The sequence below is a fragment of the Suricata suricatta genome, chromosome 2, assembly GCF_006229205.1.
Source record: "Suricata suricatta isolate VVHF042 chromosome 2, meerkat_22Aug2017_6uvM2_HiC, whole genome shotgun sequence".
NCBI classification, from domain to species: Eukaryota; Metazoa; Chordata; class Mammalia; order Carnivora; family Herpestidae; genus Suricata; species Suricata suricatta.
Genome location: NC_043701.1, coordinates 47,483,805 through 47,510,712, shown reverse-complemented (window position 1 = coordinate 47,510,712; position 26,908 = coordinate 47,483,805). Strand labels below are relative to the sequence as shown.

The following is a 26,908-nucleotide window of genomic DNA, read 5'->3' as shown; positions in this document are numbered from 1 at the left end:
GTTCAAGATTGTGGTTACTTCTGAAGAGGAAGCAGAGGAATGAGGTAGGTAAATGCAAAACCATGGTCTAGGTCTCCTTAATTTTTTGTGGTGTGTCCATGCTTTGCTATGAGGCTTCAAGGTTTAGATATAAATTATGTGACTTCCTTTGTATGTATCAGATGTCAAGTAAGTAGATAAATCAAACAAACCGGTTGTGGATGGAGCTGTCTCTTAGGGCATTGTGTCTGTCATCTGCACAGCTGTCTGATGGCTGCTGGGAGGGGAGTACTTCAAGCATCTGGTAGCCAGTTTACTCCATCATGGGTGCCAAGAGGTGAGCTGAATCCCGGAAGTGAGAAATGAAACACTCACTCAGACTTGGAACTCCCAAGTACATATCCAGTAATTTTACACCGGAGAGCAGACTTCACTCGAGGAGAGAATTGTTTATTTGTATATAAGCATCCCTTTACTGTTTGACAATGTAGGGGTCTTACCAAGAGATATGGGGAATTGGAATGTATTCTTTTTTTTTTTAAGTTTATTTATTTATTTGGAGAGATAGAGAGAGTGCAAGTGGGGGAGTAGCAGAGAGAGATAGGGAGAGAGAAAATCCCAAGCAGGCTCTGCCCTGACTGTGTGGAGCCCGATGTGGGGCTCGAACTCACACACCACAAGGTTATGACCTGAGCTGAAGTCGGACGCTTATTCGACTGAGCCACCCAGGCACCCCTGGAATGTATTCTTTTATAAACATTTTTCTTCATGCCATTGTGTTGCATAAAGCTGCAAAGATCACGCCTTAGGTTCATGTAGCCTCTTCCACATAGACAAGGAGGCACACAGATGCTCAACTACACATGTCATATGGTTGTAGGAAAGTCACGGATTTCATCACTCTTTTTAGTAATTTTAGGAGTCCTGGCAGCTCTTGCAATCTGTAAATGGGGTAACTTCATTAATTCTAATTAAGGGTCAGAAATGAAAATCAAAAACACAGAGAGGCTTTTCCTTAATAAGGAATTTTAACAGCATGTGACCTTAGCTGTGTGACAAAGACAGATTTGTACTGCAGTCTAAGGCGTGGGACTATTTTGGAGAGTATTAAAAGTGCTCTGAAAAGGAAATTTCTTCATTATTTTTAATAAGTTTTTAGGTAGGAGAAATGGATGAACTGTTTTGTTTTTTTATTATTTTTTAGTTTAAGCAAACTGAATTTAAAAAGTCTATAACTAGGGTGCCTGGGTGGCCCAATCAGTTAAGAGTCCGACTTTGGCTCAGGTCAAGATCTCGTGGTTCATGAGTTCAAGTCCTGCATCAGGGTCTCTGCTGACAACTCAGATCTGGAGCCTGCTTCCGATTCTGTGTCTTCCTCTCTCCCTGCCTCTCCCCTGCTCTGTCTGTCTCTCTCTCACACAAAAATAAACATTAAAAAATTTTTTTTAAGTCTATAACTATGCTTACTTTCCTTATAACGAAAATGAAGATTTATAAGTCACCCTGAAGATATGATCTATGTAAATAAACTGGTAATTTATATGCTTTTATTTTTTTGTTTATATTTTCAATTGCGTGTCTTTATCACATGAGCAAATAATTGCTAAATCTTGACCTTAATTTTTTCAGATTAGACACAGTGTCAATCACTGATCCAGGCTACAAGGCAATTTTCTTATAAATTTAAAAACAGCTTTTAACAAATGAAGAAGGCTTGTGTGTGTGTTACATATATCACATATGCATACACATATGCATGTGTATAAATGAAAATACATATATTTTAATTTTTTTAATGTTTATTGTATTTTTGAGAGACAGAGAAAGAGACAGAGTGAGAACAGGAGAGGGGCAAAGAGAGAGAGGGAGACACAGAATCTGAAGCAAACTCCAGGCTCTGAGCTGTTAGAACAGGGCTCAACACGGGCTTGAACCATGAACCATGGGATCATGACCTGAGCCAGAAGACAGACACTCCACCAACTGAGAATATATCTTAAAAAATACTCTAGAACATTTTCACTGAACATGAGGCATACACTTTGGGCCTTGTAGTGTAGATGGGCGTTTGAAGATAGACCTAGAGGAAAAAGCATGTAGAGGGATGTGCATAGGAAAACATGAAATGTATTCCAGAAAGTGTGGGTCCACTTTGAGTTTGCAAGAGGAAGTGGTAAGGGCTGAGAATGGAAAGTTAGATTGGAATCAGACCGTGACATCCTTGATTGTTGTGCTGAGATGTCCATGTAGGATTCAGGAAGTAGCAGAAGATAAATTATTAGATGTGTGTCACCAGCCTCACTCAGCTCTTCCATTCCGTGATGTAGGTCTGAACCACAGAAATGATTAACTCACATTCCCCGTCTCTCTCCATTCCTTGAGCTGGCTAAAAGTGAGTCCAACGAGCGTGTGTGTTTGGAGAAGCACAGAGAGCCTGTGTCATTGAGTTCATGGACCTTGTCTTATTCATATTGATACGTCCTGGAGCAAGCTTGGCATGGGATTAGTGCTTAATAATTGTTTCGATATTCATCTTGTTGATCATTTGGTAGAATTCATTAAAAGAAAAAGCAAAGCCCATATATTTCCTTTTTTTAAATTACATTTTTTAAATTTACAAAATGATACTGAATAGACATCACCAAACACAATGTATTGTATTGGCTTGAAAAAAAAATAGGTGTGAAAGGCATTTCTGAGATATTTGGGAGATTTTAATATAGTCCAGATACATGAGGATATTATGGAATTATTACTCATTTTCTTGGTGTCTGAAACTAACTTTCAAATGTTCAGCAAAGAACACACACACACATACACACACACACACACACACACACACAAAGATAAAGAAAATTCATGAAAACATCACAAATTGTGGAATATGGTTGGATGGTATGCAAGTACTTCACCATTCTTTGAACTTTTCCATATGTTTGAAATTATTCATAAATAAAAAGTTAGGAAAGTTGTTAATTTCAAAAATATACCCCATCAGTCAAGGTTCTTGATTTCTTTTTTTTAAGGTTTATTTATTTTTGAGAGATAGACAGAGCTTGAGTGGGAGAGGGGCAGAGAGAAGGGGCGACAGAATCCAAAGTAGGCGCCAGGCTCTGAGCTGTCAGCACAGAGTCCGACACAGGGCTTGAACTCATGAGCAGTGATATCGTGACCAGAGCTGAAGTCAGATGCCTAACTGGCTGGGCCACCCAGGCACCCCATCTTGGTTTCTAGAAAGAAACCAACTCTGCCTAATTTAGGGAAAGGTTTTTATTTAAAAGATAGTGAAGTAGCTCACAGATCCTTTGGGAAGGCTTGAAAGTCGTAGGCCCAGCATGCCCTGTGAAGACGTCTTCATGCTGCCCATGCCAACCTAACAGCTGGTTCTGCTACCCCTCTGATGCTACAATTACTGCCACATCTTCCTCTGGAAACAGAATGTAGCTGCCACCAAGTGGCTGCCTCTCCTGAGCCCGAATGGATTCTGGAAGCATCTGACTGGTGCAGTGCATGCCCTCACCTCAAGGGAGTATGAGAAAGCATGGAGCTTGCATTTTAGTTCCTAGAGTGGATGCTTGGCCTCCTTCATAAGGTGGGGGATTCTCCAGAAATAGCAAGGCAGTGAAGATGTGGATTGGCCAAGGACCATCACAAAAGTCAACTGTTTCTGCAACTGAAAAAGTCCATAGGGGCACCTGGATGGCTCTGTCGGTTAAGCATTAGACTTCAGCTCAGGTCATGATCTTAGTTTTTGAGTTCGAGCCCTGTGTTGGCCTCTGTGCTGACAGCTCAGAGTCTGGAACCTGTTTTGGATTCTGTTTCCCTCTCTCTCTCTGCCCCTCTGTCACTCATGCTCTGTCTCTGTCTGTCTCTCAAAAATAAATAAAAATTAAAAAAAAGATATCTATATGATTAAAGGTGGAAGTTACACTACTCAGAAGTCACAATTTGATATGCAGGCATGTGATTATGTATGTACGTATCTATTTAAAGTACTGAAAACATATATAGATTTTTATGTAAACAATAACAATGGTAGTAGCTTGCATGTACAGAATAGCTGTGTACCATTTTAATATATAAGTAAATGAATTAACTAATTTAATGTGCACAGTCACTCTATCTGATAGCTATAAATACTACTATTTTCATTTTCCTATGAGGAAACTGAAGTTCCAAAGGTTAAGTAAATATTCAAATTATCCATGTTCCCAGAGCTGGTACAGAGTGATGCCAGGATTATGAATCCAAATAGAACCTATGCTCCTTAAATACAGCCTCTCTGGTACCTATTGTTGTATTGTTTTTTTGATTCACATATCAATGTATGATCGCTTATTTACTTCATTCTTTTAAAGGCTGTATAATATGGGCATATCAAAATGGATGTAACTATTCCCCTATTGATCAACATTTAGGTTGTCCTGTTTTTACCCTATTCATACAAGATTTCAGTAAGTGCTTCTGTAGATACTATCTTTGTGAGTATGTGCCAGTATTTCCAAGAATTCTAGAAATGTATTGCTGGGTCAAATTGTACAAATATCTTAAATTTTACAGAGACTGTCAAACTGTCTTCCTAAAAATTATGTACTAATTTACATCCCACCTCTCTAACATGAATATCTCTTTCTCCTATCAGTCTCTACATTTGTGACTATTCAATGGCAAAAAATATTTCATTGTGATTTTGATTTCTATTTCCCAATCATTAGTAAAGCTCGGTATCTTTTCATGTGTTTATTGGCCATTTATATTTATCCTTCTGTGGACTGCCTATTTATATCTTTTAACTCATTTTCTCCATTGGTTAGTCTTTTTCTTGTTTTGAGGGTGCACTTCATATAAAAATCTTTTGTCATGTACATAACCAACGATCAAACCTTTATCTAAACTGAGAACTAAGGAACATAGAAAGCACTGGAAATGCTGCATGTGCATGTGTGTGCACACAAGTGAGTGTTCATATTTCTCTGTGATTAAAAAAAACCAACCTGGGGTATAATCTGAACAAGACCTATAGTCTGGTTAACAGTATCATGCCTATGTCAATTCCCTTCCTCTGATACTGTGCTGTATAGTAAATTAAATATTACCATTGGGGAGAGCTGAGTTAGTCTGCTAAGGTTCCTATAATAAATTAATGCAAACTGGGTGACATAAAGCAACAGAAATTTTGGGGGTGTCTGGCTAGCTCAGTAGGTTTAAGCATCAGACTTTGGCTCAGGTCATGATCTCACAATTCATGAGTTCCAGTCTGGCATTGGGCTCTGTGCTGACAGCGCAGAGCCCACTGTGAATCCTCTCTCCTCCCCTCCCACCTCTGGTGTTCTTCCACTTGCGCACTCAAGCACGCACATACTCCCTCTCTCTCACTCAAAAATAAATAAACACAGAAATTTATTCTTACATGTCTGGAGGCTACAAACATGAAATCAAGGTATTGGTAGGACCGCTTTCTCTGAAGATTCTAGAGGAAGATGCTTCCTAGCCTCTTCCCTAGCCTCCAGGCCTTGCCAGTAATTCTTTTTCCTGGGCTTGTACAGATATCATTGCAAGGTCTGCCTTTGTTGTCTTATGGTATTCTGTGTGTCTGTGTTCAAATTTCCCTCTTCTTCTAAGGACACCAGTTTTTGGACTAGGGCCCACCTTAATCCAGCATGACTTCATTTTAACTTGATTATATCTAATAAGACCCATTTTCATTTAAGGTTGCATTCATTGGTACCCAGGATTAGGACTTGAACTCATATTTGATGAGGGGCACAATTCAACCCACAACATTGGGTGAAATACCGGGTCTCTGTACCATTGTTTGCAACTCCCTTTAAGTCTATAATTATTTCAAAATAAAAAGTAAAAAAAACAAAAAAAAATCTGTCAATCATACCTCAGTAAAGCTGGGAAAACAAACCATACAAACTCTCTCTGGAAAAATAAAACAAAATTATTAACAACGGTTACTTCTTTAGAAGATTTCAGGGAGCCTGGGTGGCTCAGTCGGTTAAGCATGTGTCTTCGGCTCAGGTCATGATCTCACGATTCGTGGGGTCGAGCCCTGTGTCGGGCTCCATGCTGACAGCTCAGAGCCTGGAGCCTGCTTCAGATTCTGTATCTCCCTCTCTCTCTGACCCTCCCCTGCTTGCACTGTCTCACTCTGTCTCTCAGAAATTAAAAAAAAAAATAGATTTCACCTTTTATTTAACACATCAATACTGCTTGGCTTTCCTTGGAATTACTGTATATGATGTTTATAATTTATTTAATTGCAATTATGTAATTTAGTAATTCATTAAAACAATTTAAAAGATGTTTTATTATATTTTTTTTGGCTCAGTCAGTTAAGCAACCTGGCTCTTGATTTTGACTCAGGTCGTGATCTCATGGTCATGAGATCAAGCCCCACACTGGGCTCTGTACTGACAGGAGGAGCCTGCTTGGGATTCCCTCTCTCCTCCCTCTCTGCTGCTCCCCCATGTGCAGGCATGGGCTCTCTCTCTCAAAATAATTACATAAACATAAAAAAAAGGAAAGATAACTTCAGTAGCACTGTGATGGGCCGGTGAAGGGATGATTGAAGCTAGAAGCTGAAAACCTGAATAAGAGATGCACGAGTTTATCAAGATGAGAAGAGCTGGAGCCCTGGTGGGGATGCAAGGAGGGGATGAATGTGAGAAACACTCAGAAAGTAACATGCACAGGGTTTGGTGACTGATTGGATATAGTGGAGAAAGCGAGACAGATGAGTTAAGGAAAACTCTGAGATTCTTGGCTGGAAAGACTGGGTAACTGGTGATGCCATTCACTGCAGTGATGTGCTAATGACTGACTCTCCCACTGTCCCACCAGAGCTCTTCTCCACCCGTTACGCCACCTCTTTGTGGCCCAGGAGGCTGACCTCTGTGGACTGAGTCACCTATGCTCCTTTGACCTTTGGTTTCAGGTTGGGTTTGGCTGATGGGTATCAGCAAGAGATCATGGAGACAGGCCATAGTGGTCATGGGTGTATCTACAACTTCTGTCCGGCAGCCCTTTCTCCACCTGCAGCTAACATCTCCTTCCCCAGCACCTTGAGATCTAATGGGAATAACTGCGTCCCTCAGTGGCTAGTGAATCCTACTGAATCTCTCAAACTCTTTACTAAACTCCCTTCAATGACTTCTTTAGTGATGTTTGTGTTGAGTTTATGATGACCTATGAGTGGCAATGTATACATGGGGTTGACATCAGGAGGAAAGCCTGGGCTGGAGATCTGGTAGTTATTAACAAAGCATTAGTATATTTGGCAGTTGAACATAGGTAATAATAATAATAGGAAAGAATTTACAGCTGAAGGTACAGAAAACTGGACTCTGAGGAAGGTCAGTATAAGGAGGCAATTGCAAAATGAGAAGCATGCAAGTGAAATTGAGAACAAGTATTCAGAGAAACATAAGAAAGACTGGGTTGCAATTGCATCACTGTGGGGTGGTAGGAAAGAGTTTTAAGAAGGAAGGAGTGGACAATAATAACAACATTGGCCTGTCTGTTGAGAAAGATGTAAGCTTTGAGACTTGAAAACCAGATTGGGAAACCTGAGGGTTATTGATGACATTATCATAGCACTCTGCAGCGGACCTGTGGAGGTGAGCACATTGTGTGAGGTGAGGAATGAATGATGAGTGAAGAAATGGGGGTACAAGGTTAATGAACACGTAGACTATGAAGTGCGCCTGGGGGTTCCGTTGGTTAAGCATCCGACTCTTGATTTCAGCTCAGGTCATGATCCCAGTGTTGTGGGACTGAGCCCTGAATTGGAGTCTGCACTGACAGCACATTGGGATTCTCTCGCTCCCTCTCTCTCTCTGCCCCTCCCCTACTATCTCTCTTTTTTTAATAAATAAAATGCACATGTAGAGTATGACTATTAGCCCAAGACTTAAGTCTGTACAAAAATAAATAATTCATTGATGTAGTCCACCATTTCAATTTCTATTTTAGGTTCCTCAATCCCAGTTTTATCAGGGGTTTGGAATATTACATGGTACTAAGATGGGGCAGGGATATTTGGAGACCCAGGAAGGTTAGACAGGTTGCGTGGTTTTGTGCACCTACATGGACTCTTCCACCTTTCCCCAAGACCAGAGAAATCCATTTCCAAAGTTGGGGAAGAGGATGCTGTCTGTTCTCACTCCATCTTTATTCCCTTATCCCTGGCTTCTTTTCAAGCCATTTTCTCTACATCCTAAATCCTCTCCCTGTTTTGGGGTTTGAGATCTTGGAAACAAATGCCAGAAAGATTTTCCTTCTATATCCCTTCCCTGTGGCAACAAATTTATGAGTTTGATAGTGGGCAACGTTTGGGAAAGTGACAAGCTATTGAAGGGAGAAACACCAATAAAAATAATAATAGTTTTAACATTTCAAATATATTTAGTAATATAGATTGCTATTTAAAAATTTTTTAATGTTTATTTTTGAGAGAGAGACAAAGAGTGAGTAGAGGAGGGACAGAGACAGAGACAGAATCCAAAGCAGGCTCCAGGCTCTGAGCTGTCAGTACAAAGCTGAATACGGGGCTTGAACTCACAAACTGTGAGATCATGACCTGAGCCAAAGTCAGAGGCTTAACTGATAGAGCCACCCAGGAGCACCCAGATTGATTGCTGTTTAAAAAATTTAAGTTGGCTGGGGCGCCTGGGTGTCTCAGTCGGTTAAGCGTCCGGCTTTGGCTCAGGTCATGATCTCACGTTTGTGGGTTAGAGCCCTGCGTCAGGCTCTGTGCTGACAGCTAGCTCAGAGCCTGGAGGCTGCTTCAGATTCTGTGTCTCCCTCTCTCTCTCTCTGATCCTCCCCTGCTCGCACTTTCTCTCTCTGTCTCTAAAAAAAAAAAAAAAAAATTAAAATAACAACAACAAAACAAAACAAAAAAAAGAACTTAAGTTGGGAAGGGAAGAAGAAAAATAACATGACAGTCAGATATGGGGTAAAAGAGAGGTCTGGAATGACAGCAATTGTGATTTTAAAAAGCACAAGAAGGGTCCCTTCTCTACAGAGATGTCCCCATGGCTGTATGGAAACCTATAATGACAGGTTCATTTCTTCAAGCTCACAAATCTTTCTTTTTCTTCTTTTAATGTTAGTTTTTATCCGAAAGAGCATGAGTGGGTGGGGGGAGCAAAGAGAGAGGGGGACAGAAGATCTGAAGGGGACTCTGTGCTGACAAGCAATGAGGCTGCTGCAGGGCTCAAATTCACAGATGGGATGGGGAGCTCATGACCTGAGCCACCCAGGTGCCCCATGCTCACAAGTCTTATTTTGAGAGCCTCATACTTGCCTTAAATCCCTCATAGTCACAGAGATTAATATTGAACTTAAGCTGCTTTTCTTTCCCTGTATAAGACTGCTTGTTGCCTGAGGGTTAGACGTTGTTGAGCCTGGGAAAGAGTTCCTGAACAGGAAGGAGAAGTATAGAGAAGGAAAGATTCCAGAAAGGGAATTTCATTTACTTTCAGCTTCTTAGAACTTGCTCCATTATACTAACCAAACTCAAAAGTGTCCATTTTCACAATTAACCAATAAAATGTACCATAACTCACTTTCTAAAGATGCTCAACATAGGTGCTTAGTAATAATTTCATTTTTCCCTTTGTCCTCCTGGCAGGATCAGTATAGCTGTGGCCTCATCTGGGAATAAGGGTATTTCTTTCATCTAGGAAACTCAATGCTAAATGGCAATAAATCATTGTTCATTGAATTCTACAACCTAAACTAATGTTACAGAAGGAATTCTAGCCCTTATGCATCATAATTAACATCAAATAGTAGTAAAAGATTGCAGTACAACAAAGAGCTACATGGCAATAACCCTTGCTGGCCAGAAATAAATTAACTCACCCAGCAATTACTTACGGGGAAGAAGGAAAAATAAGACGGTTTCTACCTATGAACCTAAAGTAAGAAGCATAGTGGTTCTATCAGTCGGGTCCAATGAATAGAGAGAAAGTACACAGTGATTTGAACAGGGAAACTTTAAATAGAATTCTTGGGGCCCCTGGGTGGCTCAGTCGATTAAGCATCTGACTTTGGCCCAGATCATGATCTTGTGGTTTGTGAGTTCAAGCCATGTGGTTTGTTGGGCTCTGTGCTGACAGCTCAGAGCCTGGAGCCTGCTTTGAGTTCTGTGTCTCCTTCTCTCTCTCTCTGGACCTCCCCCACTCGCATTCTGTCTGACTGTCTCTCTCAAAAACAAATAAACATTTAAAAAAAAAGAATTCTTAAATATAACAAGGGATTGGATTAACCAGGCTAATAAGGAGTAAAGGGTACTCAAAAGATCATAAGAATACAATATATAAGGAACCAACACTATCCCCATGGCTGAGACACATGCTCAAGCAAGCACCCCTTATGGGCTGAGATCAGATCTCATGAAGAGGGCATGGCTATGAGTCATTGAAGGAAGAAGTCTCACAAAGAAGCAACTGTATTATGGAACTAGTGGAACTTGCTGGAACCCTACTCTCTAGAGCTTGCCAGAAATCCACCTTCTGGAACTTGCTGGACAGCCACTACGTGGAACTTGCTGGAAATCTGCCCTCTAAGGTTGTAGAGAAAGATGTTCATGACGTATCTCACAGCAGACACTCTGCCACAAAAGTACCCGGTTGAGGGTAGAGTTGCTGGGTGCTGGGGCTGCTAGCTACCACACACTGTAGGAGTCAGCATCTTAAAAGGCACCCTCCTCTTAAGATGGGAAAGCGGAGTCGACTGCAATAGCTGGACGTGGAGAAGTCACGTGCACCGCAGGAGCCTGTTGAGTGAGCATACAGGAACGAGGAAGCAGAATTCTTTACTACTGCAGCATCTCTCCAGCACTTTCTACTGACAAAGCTTCGCATCATACCAGCTGGCAAAGAACAGAAAATTAAATTTAAAGGACCTACATGCACTTTCACAGAGCAGGCAAAAAAGGTGAATTTAAAACGGAGAAGCGACAAATTAGTAATTGACATGGCAATAACCCACACATTCTCCCTGCCTCCCTGGGCTCCTAATTTTAAGCCCTTCAAAAGTGTTTTGTTTTATGAACAGGATGGGTATCAATCAGTGGAATGACCAAACTCTCCAATACAGAAAACATTTAAATTCCTTTTCATGGATCTCTTGAGTTCCTGGCAAATCAGGGGATGGGGTCAGAAACCAGGTCAGTGCCCATGGAACCTGAATGGATATTAAGAGAGATTTCCCCATCGAGAGCACATTATGTACAACTGGTATTAATGCAGCCTGTTTTGATGTGATGGGGGCAGCAGCATGCAGAATGAAGTGGGGTAAGAAAGAGTGGGGGATGGTGAGGTGGAGTATACACAATTCTTTTCCAAAGTGAGAAGTGCAGTTGTGAAGGTGAAGACAACAGAAGCAATAGCAGTTGAAGGGAAATAGGGAGCCAGGATTTTTTTAAGATTAGATTTTATTTTATTTAAGATTTTGTTCAAATAATCTCTACACCCATCAAGGAGCCTGAACTCACGACCCCAAGATGAAGAGTTGCAGAATCCATTGATCATGCCAGCCAGGCTCTCTGGGGGCCAGGAAATATTTTAAAAATTAAAAAAAAGAGACTTGAGCCAGGAGAAAAGAGAATGGGAAAAATTTCGTGGAAATGGAGGGCTTGAATATAAGAGAGATAATATAGAGTTCCTGAGAAGGTGGGAGGAGATGAAATCTGAAGAAGTAAAAACATATTTCAACCTAAAATTTTGATTCAGCTTTTGTTAAGATTTGAAAGTTCAGGAGATTATCATAATAACATTTTTTCTTTTACTTATTTTGAGAGAGAGAGAGAGAAAGAGAGAGAGCGTGAGAGTGAGTGCGCACATGAGAGGGAAGGGTCAGAGAAAGAGAATCCCAAGCAGGCTCCCTGCTGTCAATGCAGAGCTAGAGCTAGATGCGGGGCTCGAACCCACAAACTGAGAGATCATGACCTGAGCTGAAGTTGGGAGGTTATCAACTGAGCCACCCAGATGCCCCAACATTTTCTTAAAATAACTTTTATTTGGGTGCCTGGCTGACTCAGTTACTAGTGCTCATGACTCTTGATCTCGGGGGCGTGAGTTCCAGCCCCACATTGGGGGTAGAGATTACCTTTAAAAAAGTCCCTTAATTAACTTTAATTACCACTGATATGCAAGTGTGCCCAAAAATAAAGGTATGTAATTTAAACACTGAGAGGAAAGAACCTTCTTGACATGGTATGGTAAGAATTCAAAGTAGTGCTGGTTGTTACTCCTCCCAGTAAGGTAACGAAGAGAGGTGAGAAAATATTTACATTCCAGTGACTTCCAGTTGCACAAGGAACAGAGAGCGCTTTTAGGAACCAGGTGGGGCAAAGGTCTTACTCTAGTGTAAATCTCTACTGGCTCTGTTTTTTTTTTCTTTCTTTATTAAGGTTTATTTATTTATTTAGAGAGAGAGAGAGACAGAAGAAGAGCTTGTGTGTGTACATGTGCACATGAAGCAAAGGAGGAGAGAGAAAGAGAGAGAATGTGAGAGAATGAGAATCCCAAGTGGGCCCCAAGCTCAGTGCACAGCTGGATGCAGGGCTCAAACCCATGACAGTGAGATCATGACCTGAGCTGATTTCAAGTCAGATGCTTAACTGACTGAGCTGCCCAGGCGACCCCAACTGTGTTTATTGATACCATGAATTACATAGTTTCTCTCTTTATAGTGCAAGAAATTTCCCAAAACACTCATTTTATTCCTTTAATTTATTTTTAATTTTTATGATAAATGCTTTTATTAGTTGAAAGATAATTTGTATGTTCTACGTCATATATAATTTTATTTGAAACTTTAATAAAGTTATCTTTAAGTGTTGCTTAGGCTACATAGAAAATCTAAAGACTCTATATTTCTTTTTTTAAATTATTTTGTTAATGTTTATTTATTTTTGAGAGAGAACCAGAGAGAGCATGCGTGCATGCGGGGGAGGGGCAGAGAGAGAGGATGAGAGAGAATCCAAAGCAGGCTCCAGGTTCTGAGCTGTTGGCACTGAACCTGACAATAGGGTTCAACCCCATGACCATGAGTTCATGACCTGAGCCAAAGTTGAACTCTTTTTTTTTTAATGTTTTTTTATTTAGTTTTGAGAGATAGAGAGAAACAGCACAAGCAGGGGAGAGTCTGAGAGAGACACACACACAGAATCTGAAGCAGGTTCCAGGCTCTGAGCTAGCTGTCAGCACAGAGCCTGACGCGGAGCTCTAACCCATGAACCGTGAGATCATGACCTGAGCCGAAGTCGTACGCTTAACCAAGGGAGCCACTCAGGTGTTCCAAGACTCCTTATTTCTAGAAAATAAATCCTCAGTATAATCATTTACAAAATAATTTCAAGGAATTTTGAGAATGAAAATGCTATAAAAGATACAATGCTATACCTAAAAAGTGCTAAGGTGGTATTAGGTGCCTAGTTTAATTTTTAAAGTTTTAAAAAAATTATGTATGTATAGTATGTATGTTTATGTGTGTGTACTTATTGAAGTATAGTTGACACACAATGTTACATTAATTTCAGGGGTACAACATGGTGATTTAACAAGTTTATACATCATACTCTGCTCACAAGCATAGCTACCATCTGTCACCATGTAATACTATTGTATTACCATTGACTATATTCCCTATGCTATACCTTTTGTCCTGGGGACTTATTCATTCCATAACCGTATCACCCACTTCCTTTCACCCGTTTTGTTCATTCACTCACCTCAAGCCCTTCTGGCAACCATCAGTTTGTTCTCTGTATTTATGGGTCTGCTTCTGCTTTTTGTTCATTTATTAACTTTTGTTATTGTTTCTAATTTTTTTAATGTTAGTTTATATGTGAGAGAGAGAAAGTAGGGGGGCGCAGAGGGAGAGGGAGACAGATGATCCAAAGTGGGCTCTGAGCTGACAGCAGGGTTTGAACTCACAAATCATTAGACCATGACCTGAGCCAAAGTGGGACGCTCAAATGACTGAGCCACCCAGATGCCCCAAACTGGTGTTTTTTATATTCCACTTATAAGTAAAATCATATGTTACTTTTTTTTTCTCTGACTTATTTCATCTGGTATAATATCCTCTAGGTCCATCCATGTTGTCACAAATGGCAAGATCTCATCCTTTTTGATGGCTGAGTAGTATTCCACTGTGTGTATATGCCACATGTTCCTTATCCATTCACCTATCAATTGACACCTGGACCCCAAAATATTCAATTTTTACATCAAAGTTTTTGCTTAGTACTCTCAGACTAAGTTTTAATGGTAAAGCCTATGATGATTACACAGTTTATAAACACATTTGTTATAGGAAATTGCACTTAATCTGTAAGATAGAAAATCAAAATATTGGATAGGGTATTGGAAATAATGTAAACAATGAGAATCCATGGACTTGGAGTTGGATAAGAAGGGAAGTATTAAAAGGAGAAAGTTGAATAGAATAGAGATCCCAATGAGTTTGAGAAATAATTAGAGTGGGCATATTTGAATAAGCAAGTTAGAAGAATAAAAGGTTGGGGCACCTTGAGTGGCTCAGTCAGTTAAGCATCTGACTCTTGATTGCAGCTTAGGACTTGATCTCAGGGTCCTGAGTTCAAACCTTCAAGGTTGCTGTCAAAGAGCAGGATGCTTAATTTTGAAAGTGAAGGAGTTACAGGTGGGGAAAAGGCCCAAGGTATGAGAATGGAAATAGGTTTCTGGAGTGGAGTGGAGGCTACTGGTGATGATGGGGTTCAAGAAATTAAAAGCCTAGGGTGCCTGGGTGGCTCAGTCGGTTAAGCCTCTGGCTTCGGCTCAGGTCAGATCTCACGGTTGTGGGTTCGAGCCCCTCATCAGGCTCTGTGCTGACAGCTAGCTCAGAGCCTGGAGCCTGCTTCCAGTTCTGTGTCTCCTTCTCTCTATGCCCCTCCCCCTCTCATGCTCTGTCTCTCTCTATATCAAAAATAAATTTAAAAAAAACATTAAAAAATAAATTAAAAGCTCAACATGTTGACTGTCTAATTGTAATCTCATCCAAGGAAGCAACCAAACGGAGAGGAAGACTGCACGAGGTGATATTTTTCAATGAGTGAGGAGGAGTCACTTGGAGATCAGCAGATGATAGAAGCAAGGACAGAAGAGGGGCTAATAGCTTATTGACAACGTGTTTTACAAACATCCGGGTGAGTAGCAGAAGAGAGGCGATGTGGGTAAGGAGTAAGTACATCAAGACCATCTCCGAACAGAGTAAGAGAAAGTAACCTCAGAGTGTTTGAATCCTCTCTTTCTCTATCTAGAACCTACCCTTATTCAAATCCTATCTTTAAAAGCTCTCCTTTTAAAACAAAGGTTACAGATGTATTAATTTTTAAGGAAAAAATAATTTCTAGCAAAGGGAATCTTTAATACAAACTCTAAGGAAAATCACTGTTCCAAAAGATAAGAACAATTTATTTTGCCTGCCTTTCAAAACTCATGATGATATTTCTATAATATGTGTATTTGAACTTGTTTTCTAATTTTCAAACCATGTTGTCCCACCTGTTTGTCACACCTGTGCCCTTTTAATTATTCTTTCCAAGAAGCCTTTTCTCTACCTTCTCAGATCCTGTTTCAAGGCCTAGTTCCGTTTAAAAATATCTTGCTAATTCAAAATTAATTATTTTGTATCATGCCTTCTTTCTCCTTGACTTCTCAAGGTCCATTTACTACCATGGTTTATTCTGTTTTCCCAGAGCACCTGGCATAACCCAGGACACATAATATATGACTAAAAAGCACTTATCAAGAAACAGCATTAAAAAAATAAAGAAAAGAAACAGCATAGCACGGTGGAAAATGCATGAACTTTGGGAGTCATAGATTTGAGTGCAGGTCTGGTTTGTCCTTTTCATGATCATGGGCAAGCTATTTAACTTTTCTGAAGCTACATTTCCCTGCATATTGCTGTGATACCTTACAGGGTTGCTGTGAGGAGTGGAGGCGGCTGAAATATCAAGCTGAGTGCCTGGCAATCACTGTGTACTCGACAGATGGTGATTATTTTTTGTTAACGATCTTCTCCCTGCCTGACTCCTGTGCCCAAGCTCTTATTTCCTGCCTTGACGTCTTCTTCCTACCATCTCTTCATCATCTCTTCATCAAAACCCTACTTAACTTTACCAGTTGGTCTACCTCCTCCAAGCAAAGTATACTGCTCACACAAGACTACACTGAGTTCTCTCATCTCTGAGTATCCTTTCTACTTGTTTTATTTTCATATTTTATATTTTAGTAACCCACATTTTCATAGATTCATTTATTTTCTTCTCTTTGTTTCCTTCTAACAGTGGAATGGTGTTTTTTAGATATTTGCTCAATCAAAACACGGGACAGATGGTATGTGATAGATTAGGAGAACTATCCAGAAACTACTTGAAATTATAATTGATCCAGAAATATTATGAGATGCTAAGGGTTTTACTTTCCAATAATTCTTTCAACAGGTCTACAATCCCTTATTCACTGTTTTGAAATCCAAAAATCTTTGAAAAGAAAATGTTTTCTTAACATTTTGTAGCAAAACCTATCTTGACCTGAACCCATTTGTCAGTAAAACTTGACCTGAGCACATCATAGCAGAGAGGCAAAACTTTATCTGAAAAACCTGATCTGAACTGAAGACTGTGTGTTTTGTTTATTCTACTTTGTAGTGCAATAGTTATAATTTTTCCTAAAAAAATGTTGACATGATTATGAAGTGCTGCTGCAGACCTTGTACCATGTTATGTAACATAAAGCAAGTACATTTTTCTGAAGTCTAAAAAAATTCTGAATTTTGAAACCCATCTTGGCCCAAAGGCTTCATGTGTGGGTCCATATCCCTTTTAGCCCAAGTACACTGTTATATATATAATAGGCTAATTTTTAAAAATTCAATTAAATACAGAAAGGGTATATGTTTAGCTTGCTGGGAAGAACACTGTCTAAAAATTCAAGGGGTCATTATTAACTGGAGTGAAGCAAGTTAAAGTTCTTTTATGAAAAAATTTTTAACATGTATTTATTTTTGAGAGACAGAGAGACAGACTGTGATCAGGGGAGGGGCAAAGAGAGAGGGAGATATAGAATCTGAAGCAGGCTTCAGGCTCTGAGCTGTCAACCCAGAGTGGGGCTGGAACCCCCAAACCATGAGATCACGACCTGAGCCAAGGTTGGCTGCTCAACTGACTGAGCCCCCCAGGCAACCCTCTTTTTTTTTTTTTAATTATAGTTTATTGTCATGTTGGTTTCCATATAACACCCAGTGCTCTTCCCCACAAGTGCCCTCCTCCATGTCTATCACCCCTTTCCCTTTTCCCCCTCCCCCTTCAGCCTTCAATTTGTTTTCAGTATTCAAGAGTCTCTCATGATTTGCCCCCCTCCCTCTCCCTAACTCTTTTCCCCCAGTTCCCCTCACCATGGTCCTCTGTTAAGTTTCTTCTCTTAGACTTATAAGTGAAAACATATAGTATCTGTCCTTCTCTGCCTGACTTATTTCACTAAGCATGACACCCTCGAGGTCCATCCATGTTGTCATAAATGGCCAAATTTCATTCTTTCTCACTGCCATATAGTAGTCCATTGCATATATAAACCGCACCTTCTTGATCCATTCTTCAGTTGATGGACATTTAGGCTCTTTCCATGATTTGGCTATTGTTGAAAGTGCTGCTATGAACATTGGGGTACATGTGCTTCTATGCATCAGCACTTCTGTATCCCTTGGGTAAATCCCTAGCAGTGCTATTGCTGGGTCATAGGGGAGTTCTATTGATAGTTTTTTGAGGAACCTCCACACTGTTTTCCAGAGTGGCTGTTACCAGTTTACGTTCCCACCAACAGTGTAGGAGGGTGCTCATTTCTCCACATCGTCGCCAACATCTGCAGTCTCCTGATTTGTTCATTTTAGTCACTCTCACCGGCATATGGTGGTATCTCAGTGTGGTTTTGATTTGCATTTCCCTGATGATGAGTGATGCTGAGCATCATTTCATGTGTCTGTTGTCCATCTGGATGTCCTCTTTGGAGAAGTGTCTGTTCATGGCTTCTGCCCATTTCTTCACTGGATTACTCATTTTTCGAGTGTGGAGTTTGGTGAGTTCCTTATAGATTTTGGATACTAGCCCTTTATCTGATATGTCATTTGCAACTATCTTCCCCATTCTGTTGGTTCCCTATTAGGTTTCTTTATTGTTTCCTTTGCCATGCAGAAGTTTTTTTTATCTTGATGCGGTCCCAGTAGTTCATTTTTGCTCTTGATTCCCTTGCCTTTGGGGATGTGTTGAGTAGGAAATTGCTGTGGCTGAGGTCAAGGAGGCTGTTTCCTGCTTTCTCCTTGAGGGTTTTGATGGTTTCCTGTCTCACATTCAGGCCCTTCATCCATTTTGAGTTTATTTTTGTGTATGGTGTAAGAAAGTGGTCTAGTTTCATTCTTCTGCATGTTCCTGTCCAGTTCTCCCAGCACCACCTGTTAAAGAGGCTGTCTTTTTTCCATTGGATACTCTTTTCTGCTTTGTCAAATATTAGTTGGCCATACATTTGTGGATCCAGTACTGAGTTCTCTATTCTATTCCATTGGTCTATGTGTCTGTTTTTGTGCCAATACCACACTGTCTTGATGATGACAGCTTTGTAGTAGAGGCTAACGTCTGGGATTGTGATGCCTCCTGTTTTGGTTTTCTTCTTCAATATTACTTTTGCTATTCGGGATCTTTTGTGGTTCCATATGAATTTTAGTATAGTTTGTTCTAGTTTTGTGAAGAATGCTTTTGCAATTTTGATTGGGATTGCATTGAATGTGTAGATTGCTTTGAGTAATAAGGATATTTTAACAATGTTTATTCTTCCAATCCATGAGCATGGAATGGTTTTCTATTTCTTTGTGTGCTTTCAATTTCTTTCATAAGTTTTCTTTAGTTTTCTTTGTACAGGTCTTTTACATCTTTGGTTAGGTTTATTCCTAGGTATTTTATGGTTTTTCATGTAATTGTGAGTGGGATCAGTTTCTTGATTTCTCTTTCTCTTGCTTTATTATTGGTGTATTAAAAGGCAACTGATTTCTGTACGTTGATTTTGTACCCTGCAACTTTGCTGAATTCATGGATCAGTTCTAGTAGGCTTCTGATGGAGTTGGTGAGTTTTCTATGTAAATGTAGAGTATCATGTCATCTGCAAAAAGTGAAAGTTTGACTTCATCTTTGCCAGTTCTGAAGCGTTTTATTTCCTTTTGTTGTCTGATTGCTGATGCTAGAACTTCCAGCACTATGTTAAACAACATAGTGGTGAGTGTAGACATCCTTGTTGTGTTCCTAATCTCAGGAGGAAAGCTCTCAGTTTTTCCCCATTGAGGATGATATTAGCTGTGGGCTTTTCATAAATGGCTTTTATAATGTTTAAGTAAGTTCATTCTATCCCGACTTTCTTGAGGGTTTTTATTAAGAAACGATGCTGTATTTTGTCAAATGCTTTTTCTGCATCTATTGACAGGATTATATAGTTTTTATTTTTTCTTTTGTTAATGTGATATATCACATTGATGGATTTGCAAATATTGAACCAGCCCTGTAACCCAGGAATGAATCCCACTTGGTCATGGTGGATAATTCTTTTTCTATACTGTTGGATTCAATTTGCTAGTATCTTGTTGAGTATTTTGCATCTGTATTCATTAAGGATATTGGCTTGTAGTTCTCTTTTTTGTTGTTGTTGTTGGGTCTCTGTCTGGTTTGGGAATCAGAGTTATGCTGGCTTCATAGAAGGAGTCCAGAAGTTTTCCTTCTATTTCTATTTTTTGGAATAGTTTGAGAAGAATGGGTATTAGCTCTGCTTTAAATGTCTGGCAGAATTTCCCAGGGAAGCCATCTGGCCCTGGGCTCTTATTTGTTGGAAGGTTTTTCATAACTGATTCGGTTTCTTCACTGGTTATGGGTCTGTTCAGGTTTTATATCTCTTCCCATTTGAATTTTGGTAGTGCATGTGTGTTTAGGAATTTCTCCACTTGTAGGTTGTCCAGTTTATTGGCTTACAATTTTTCATAGTATTCCCTGATGATTGCTTGTATTTCTGAGGGATTGGTTGTAATAGATCCATTTTTGTTTGTGATTTTTGTCTGTTTGGGTGTTGTCTCTTCTTTCTGAGGAGCCTGGCTCAAGGTTTAACCAATTCTTGGTTTCATTGATCTTTTCAACCAGTTTTTTTTGGATTCTATATTGTTTATTTCCTTTTTTTTTTAAATTTCTTTTATGTTTTACTTATTTTTGAGAGAGACAGACAGACAGACAGCATGAGCAGGGGAGGGTCAGAGAGAGCGGGAGACACAGAATATGAAGACAGGCTCCAGGCTCATGAGCTAGCTGTCAGCATAGAGCCTGACATGGGGCTCAAACCCACGGACCATGAGATCATCTGAAGTCAGAGGCTTAACCAACTGAGCCACCCAGGTGCCCCAATATTGTTTATTTCTGCCCTGATCTTTACTGTTTCTCTTCTTGTGCTGGGTTTGGGGTGCTCTTGCTGCTCCCTTTATAGTTCCTTTAGGTGCTCTGTTAGATTTTGAATTTGTGCTTTTTGTAGTTTCTTGAAATAGGCCTGAATTGCAAAATACTTTTCACTTAGGACTGTCTTTGCTGCATCCCAGAGACTTTGGATTGTTGTACTTTTGTTTTCATTTGTTTCCATATATTTTTACATTTCTTTTCTAACTGGCTGGTTGGTCCAATCATTCTTTAGTAGGGTGGTTTTTACCCTCCATGTTTTTGGAGGTTTTCCAGACTTTTTCCTGTGATTTATTTCAAGTTTCATATCATTGTGATTTGAAAATGTGTATGGTATGATCTCAATTTGTTTATATTTATGGAGGGCTGCATTATGACCCAGTTTGTGATCTATCTTGGAGAATGTGCCATGTGCAACTCGAGAAGAAGGTGAATTTCCTAGTCTCAGGATGTAGAGTTCTAAATATATCTGTCAAATCCATCTGTTCCAATGTGTCATTCAGGTCCATTGTTTCTTTAGTGATTTTCTGTATGGTTGATCGATCCATTGCTATAAGTGAAATATTAAAATCCCCTACAATTAGTACATTCTTATCAGTAAGATTGTTTCTGTGATTGTTTTATGTATTTGAGTGCCCCTGAATTCAGCATGTGGATGTTTATAATTTTTAGCTCTTCCTGATGGAGAGATGCTGTAATTATTACATAATGTCTTTCATCTTTTGCTACTGCCTTTACTTTAAAGTCCAGTTTGTCCAATATACGTATGGCTACTCCAGCTTTCTGTTGACTTCCAGTCACATGACAGATATTTCTTCATACCCTTACTTTCAATCTGAAGGTGTCTTCATGTCTCAAATGAGTCTCTTGTAGACAGCAGATAGATTTTGTTTTTTTAATCCATTCTACGACTCTATGTCATTTGATTGAAGCTTTTAGTCCTCTTACATTCAGTCTTATTATTGAGAAATATGGGTTTAGATTCATTGTGTTCTCTGTAGGGTTCATGCTTGTCTCTGGTACCTTGTATTCCTTGCAACATTTCCCTGATAGAGTCCTTCTTAGGATTTCTTGTAGGGCTGGTTTGGTGGGGATGAATTCTCTCAATTTTTGTTTATTTGGGAAAACCTTTATCTCTCCTTTTATTTTGAATGACAGGCTTGCTGGATAAAGGATTGTTAGCTGCATATTTTTTCTGTTCATCACATTCAAGATTTCCTGCCATTCCTTTCTGGCCTGCCAAGTTTTAGTAGATAGGTCTGTAACCACTCTGGTAGGTTTCCCTTTGTATGTTAGGGCCCTTTTATCTCTGGCTGCTTTCAGAATTCTCTCTGAGAATAGGATAAGAGAAAATATATCTGAGTGCAAGAATTGATGTAATCACAACAATGAATCAATGCTGGTCTTTCCTGGACTGGTGGGGGTGGGGGAGGGGTAAGGAGAAAAAGAAAAAAGGCAGCTCTCCTGTGTGGATGGGTGTGGTTTGGTGGTCCCAGAGGTCCCGCCTTGGTGGTTGTGTGGAGAAGAATGGTGGCACCCCAGTCCCTTCTCGAACCAAGTGTTGCAATCCACTCTTTTGGATCTCATCTCCCTGTGCTGCATTTGGGCCAAGTTGTATTTTCCAAGACCCACCTCATTACCAAATCCTAATCCATGCACTTTAATGCTACTGCCTGAGATGAGATATACTCCCGCAGGCGGGCAGCTTCCTAGCTGGGGATTGGGGGTGGAGGGTAAGTGAGCAATTTCTCCTGGTGCTGCCTGGAAATAGGGGTGCTGAGCCCAAGGCAAACACTCCAGCTTAAGGGGATGGATGTCTCTCCCTGCACCCTGCAGTTTTAGATGGGATGATAGGATGCCTCTCCTTCCTGGCTGAGGTTTTTCTCTTCTCTAGAGACAGCTCTATGAGCATTTTCAGCCTCTCTTTCTCCTCCCCTCATCTCTCCACAGCTCTGTGCATTCCCTGATGCTCTGTTTGAGGGGGGCTCCCTCTCCTCCAAGTCCCTGGGTCCTGGCTTGTTTTTATCTTCCTCAGTTTGCACTCACTCATGCACATATGAGGCTGTCTTCTTTGTGGACTCTGTGTCTTTTCCTCCCACTCTTGTAGATCAGAGTATTGTGGCTTCAGTCCTTCTTAGTTAGATAGATGCAGGTGGGTGAAAATCACAGAGCTCCCTACTTCTCTGCAATCTTGCCCCCTTGAAGCAAGTTAAAGTTCTTAACCAAATACCTCCAGGGGGAAAATAAGGCCTAAAAATTCAAGAAGTTATCAAAGATAACAAAATAAAGTAAAAAGATTTGCATAAAAATGCTTTCCAATTACGGCTTTTTTAAAAAAACTTTTTAAAATTTATTTTTCAGAGCCAGAGGGAGACAGAGCATGAATGGGGGAGGAGCAGAGAGAAGGAGAAACTGAATCCGAAGCAGGCTCCAGGCTCTGAGCTGTCGGCACAGTGCCTGATGTGGGGCTCGAACACACAGACCGTGAGATCATGACCTGAGCCAAAGTTGGGTGCTCAACCGACTGAGCCACCCAGGAGCCCCCAATTATGGCTTTTATTAAGCATATTGTTTTTCTGATTTCATTAACTGAAAATTGGTGGCAATTAGAAATCTATTACATGGAAATGAGTAATGTGGTTAAAAAATAGTGATACCTCTGAAAAACTGTGCTTATAAAATTTACTACTATATTTATAGTTCTTTTTTTTTTTTTAAATGAGAAAGAAAGACAGAGCTTGGGGGTTGGGTGCGGAGGAGAGAGGCAGAGAGCGAGAGCCTGACAGAATCTGGAGCAGGCTCTAGGCTGTTTGCACAGAGCCTGATGCTGGGCTGGAACCGACTAACAGTGAGATCAGTGACCTGAGCCTAAATTGGAAGCTCATTGGATTGAGCCACCCAGGCATGCCTACTATATTTACATTTCTTAAGGGATGCAGTTATTTCCATTACTAGAAGACTGCTATTAGTAACACTAGTGATTACTGATATTATCACACCTTTAGCATCATCTGTAAAATAGGGAGGTTGGTACTAAAAGACCTGTAACGTTCTTCTGAATTCTACCAGCAAGTATGATATACAGAACAGATTTCAAAGATTTTAATATATGGTAAACAAATCTTTTTTTTTAAGTGCTTTTTACTTATTTTTGAGAGACAGAGCGAGCAGGGGAGGGTCAGAGAGACAGACACAGAATCTGAAGGAGGCTCCAGGCTCTGAGCTAGCTGTCAGCACAGAGCCAGATGTGGGGCTCTAACCCACGAACTGTGAGATCATGACCTGTGTTGAAGCCTGAGCTTAGCCGACTGAGCCACCCAGGCGCCCCTATCGGAAACAAATCAGCAAACATTGAGAACCTACATTATTGAAGTGTAATCGTAAGTATGTAGAAGAAAAAAAATGAAAGAATATGATAGGATTTTGTATGTTCTGTATTCAGCGTGTTTAATGTGAGCAATTATCCTTTCTTTACTGGGAATATCGACGATTTTATAAGGGTTTGATAGCTACAGAAGAATATGATGAATTAGAACATAATACACTTGCTTCCATGGAGTTAGGATTCAAACTGAATGCCTGCTATAGGAAGTAAGACACTTAACAGTCAAAAGTGATTTTAGAAAATATAATTGAACAGAAAATACAGGACAAAATTTACACACACACACACACACACACACACACACACAATAATACATATAATAAAAGCAGGTAACCACTCATTGAAGTGTGGGCAAAAAGAGACCACTGCTGGGGCAAGAGGAAATGGAATCCTAGAGCATTGGAACTGTATCGCGCCTAGAACCGAGGTCCTCCAATGAACAAAATCTCGGTCAAGCAAGCACAGGACTGGACCAGGAATTGGGAAAGAGCTTTGGAGTTAGAGGTTGCAGCCCTATCCCTGTGGTCCCTTCCTTCACTTCCATCGTTTTCCTACTTTCTCATCTATAAAATAAAGGGATTCACTTAGGATTTTTAAGAGCCAAACAATGCCATGGTAATAGTCCATAGAACTTCAGACTAACATTCCAACCTAACTGATAAGTTACCTAACTTTCCCGTCAAAGTAATAGTTAAATGAAACACGCAAATACAAACGGGCCCAGTTTGACTCGATCTGCGAGCGATTCCAGCGAGGCAGAAAAAAGAGGGGTAGCAGCCGAGTGGAGGTGAAAGGCCGGCCTGGAGTTTGGACCCGCCCGCAGAGTGGGTGAAAGGTCCTATCTCCCGAGGCCGCCTTTCAGCCGAAGGGCCCGGCCCACCAGGAGCGGCGGCGGCGACGGAAGGGGCGGTCCCACACCCGGAAGTGACGCGCCGCCGGCTTTTTGGCTCTGAGGGGAGGCGTAGCCGGTCTGTGGAGAGAGGTAGTGGTGGCGGAAGCGGTTGGGCGGCTGATGGCGGCACCGACTCCGAAGCCTGTCTAACGCTCCCTCTGTCTCGGAGCTCCTCGCAAGGTAAGTGTCTTTTCCGGCCGGCTCCAGCGCCTTGTGCGGGGCCCCAGCCGGAGCTCTTCGGGGGTTCGCGGTACGCTCTTCAGCTCTTAAAGAGTCTAGGGGCCTGGCCAGTCTCGGGAATGATCTTCGTGGTGACGATGCAGCCAAATGACGTTGCTTTCCTTCCCTGGGACAAACTTTTCCTTCTGGTCTACGTTTGTGACGGGGGCGTGGGCAACTTCGGTTAGCAGTGAGGCTGGGAAAAACGACGGGAGGCCGCCCTACACGGCGGGGAGGCCGCGGGATAGGCCTTCGCGATTTGGGAGAGCCGTGGGGGCGTGGGCACTGGTGGGGGCGAGTGACACGGGGGACCCCCGAGGAAGAACCTATCTTGTCCGCGTCCCAAGCTAGGGAGTGTTTTGAGGGCATACTGTGCGCTGCCGGCGTAGACGAGCTTAGGAAAACAGGTCGAGTCCGAGGCTCGGGTTTGCTCGGGTGGGGTGAGACCCAGGTGTTTTGGTTTGTGTCGCCAGTGGAGAAAGAGGCGGAGACTCGCTGCGCCGCCTCCGTTTTGCGGGCCGGGGGCGGAGTTAGCTGTTGGGGCCGGATCGCACTCTTCACCTGGGCTTTAGATCTGGTAAACGTTTCTTCCGTCTGTTTATAGAAGGCTTTTACGCTTAATGTTCGAAGGGACCCCCCCCCTCCCCATCCCCCAAAAGGCTTCTGAGAAGAGTCACAAGTCGTCTTCGCTTAGGCAACTTTTCTTGATTTCTCAACTCTCCCTTTCCCCCCACCCCACAGCCTGCAGGCTCGCAAGCTGTGGTCTGGTCGGGACTGGCGCGCCTCGCCTGGGGCAATCTTTCTTTGGGTTGGGTGTGGGTGACTATTGATACACCTGTGTTTCCTTTTTAATAATAGGCTTATATGAAAACACTGGCATTTGACTTTCTATAGAATAGATTTTAGGCGTCAAAAGTTACTTAGGACAAGGATTTAGATGGGAAAATCTTATTCAAGTCTGCATTATAGTCACTGTAAAATTTCTACAAATGGAGCGCGAACTGAGGCACTACTGATAACTTTCGTGCTCAGTTCCAGATCATTTAAAGAGATAAATTCAGTAACATGTTAATCTAAAAGTGGGACGATTGTCCCTCAAAGTCTCCTATGCAGGTGTAGGGAAGGGGGTGAGGCCAGGCCTTTATATTGTAAGTAAACTTGATTTCTCGAAGTATTAATTACATTAGAAATGACTTATTAGGTCTTTTTTTCTTTTCCTTTTTTTTTTTTTTTGCAACTTCAAAGAACATCCTGTAGTTTTTTTTCTTGTAATCCCATTAAGTTGCATAACTCTGTTTACAGTTATGGCTGCAGCCATTTTAATGTCAAATATGTAACATTCTACTAATGCTCGTGTACTTCTTTGGGAGAATACATGTGTGAGGTTTATTGGATTTTATTGTTTTTGGAATTTGGATATTACTAAGTAAAATTTTGGCTGTATGTTCTTCTGGCTTTTAAAAGTTTATTTTGGCTCAAATAAACCCGTACAGAAAGATAAAAATTCTCTTTATGTGGGCCAAGATCATAACTTTTTATTTTCTCTCTTTTTTAAAAAGTTTATTTCGAGGGGTGCCTGGGCAGCACAGTCGGTTAAGCATCAGACTTCAGCTCAGGTCATGATTTCACAGTACGTGGGTTGGAGCCCCACATCTGGCTTTCTGCTCTCTGCGCAGAGCCAGCTTCGGATCCTCTGTCCCTCCCTCTTTCCACCCCTCCCCTGCTCGCGCGGGCGCACTCTCTCTCACAAACAAAAATAAAGCTAAAAAAAAAAAAGGTTATTTTGAGAGCAGGGGAGGGGCGGAGCAAGAGAATACGCGGCAGGCCCCTGCTGACAGTGCAGAGCCAGTCGCGCCAATTGCGGGGCTAGATCTTACCAATGTGAGATCACCACCTGAGCGAGATCAAG

General features: G+C 41.1%; 1 protein-coding gene across 2 annotated transcripts in view; it reads left to right on the top strand.

Moving 5' to 3' along the window:
* The first annotated feature begins 24,870 nt into the window (after positions 1-24,870).
* TAX1BP1 (Tax1 binding protein 1) overlaps positions 24,871-26,908 on the top strand; it is a 66,484-nt gene continuing 64,446 nt past the window's right edge. For both annotated transcript variants that reach the window (XM_029925839.1, XM_029925830.1), the window contains exon 1: positions 24,871-24,960. The gene's annotated coding sequence lies outside the window, so the exon portion shown is untranslated. The remainder of the gene's footprint in view (positions 24,961-26,908) is intronic.